Raw genomic sequence first — 1,433 nt, 5'->3', positions numbered from 1 at the left:
TAAAAGACATTTGCATAAGTGTATGAAAGATTTGGAGGGATATGGGCCAGGAGCAGGCAGGTGGGACTAGTTTAGCTTGGGATAATGTTTGGCATGGACTGATTGGACCAAAGGATCTGTTTCTGTGCTGTATGACTCTATGACTCCAAACGACAGAGCATATCGTTAGATAAAGTTCCAGACGTAAACCCTTGACAGCTGAAGGCTCAGTTGCTGACTGCTTAGACTTTGGCCTGCTCAATAGACCAGAATTAGAGGAAACCAACGGTCTCAGAGGGTTGAAGGACCTCAAGGTATTACCTCCCACGAATTTCATTGGATGGAATGGGGTGGTGATATCAATGTAAAGACAAGGATTAGAATTTTAAAATCAAAGTGTTGCTTAATTAGGAACTGATGCAAATCACTGAGCATAGGAGGAGGAAATGCATAGATTTGGTGCAAATCAAAGTACAAACAACAGCAAGTAAAATGTGGGCAGGAAATCTTGAAACAGTCAAGACTAGAGACAAGTTATAGGATTGATGGTTTCAACAGCAGTTAACTTGAGGGAGGGATCAATAGGGAAATTGATGGAGGTACACCCATACTGGTAGCATATTGTGATCGGAAGTTTAATTCTGGTTCAAATATGGCACTAGGCTTGTGAGCAGTCTAACTCATCTCAGACAGTTGCCAGGCAGATGAATGGAGTCAGTGATTAGAAACCAGACACTGTGGTTCAGACCTGAGACAATGGCTCAGAAAACACCAAGAGTGAAGACATGTAAGAGCAGGGCATAAACATTAAAAAACCTGAAGGTTATTTTAAAATCTTTTGAAGATAGAATTTTTCTGTAACTGACACCTAATACATATACCAATTCTGTGTAAGAGGATCACAATTTAATGTGTTAACATTTGTAAAGTATTTGTTTACTTTCTCATTTGTACAAATATATATGCATTATATTTTCTTCCAGGACCTTTTCACATGAAGATAACCTGACATTTTTGTAATCTTTGTCTTCTGTTAGTAATCTGGCCATGAACATTTGAAGTGTAAAGGGTACATACATATTTATCTAAATCAAGTAAATAAGGAAAATCAAGAGCTACATGCAGGAATAATGCTACATGCAGGTACACAGGAAAGCCACACACACAGACCAAGTCCTGAACTATGAAAGTAACCACCCCAATACACACAAACAAAGTTGCATCAAGACACCATTCAAAAGGGCCACAACACACTGCAGCACACCAGAACTGCAAAAAGAGGAAAAGGAACACCTATACAAGGCATTCGCAAAAAATGGATATCCACGCAATTTCATCAACAGATGCCTAAGGGAAAGACAACAGAACGAGGACATGCCACAACCCAAAGGTCTAGCCACACTACCATACATCAAGAACATCTCTAAAATGACAGCCAGACTACTGTGACCACT

The sequence above is a fragment of the Chiloscyllium plagiosum genome, chromosome 10 (genome assembly GCF_004010195.1).
Source record: "Chiloscyllium plagiosum isolate BGI_BamShark_2017 chromosome 10, ASM401019v2, whole genome shotgun sequence".
In the NCBI taxonomy this organism is placed as follows: Eukaryota; Metazoa; Chordata; class Chondrichthyes; order Orectolobiformes; family Hemiscylliidae; genus Chiloscyllium; species Chiloscyllium plagiosum.
This window is presented reverse-complemented; position numbering follows the sequence as displayed.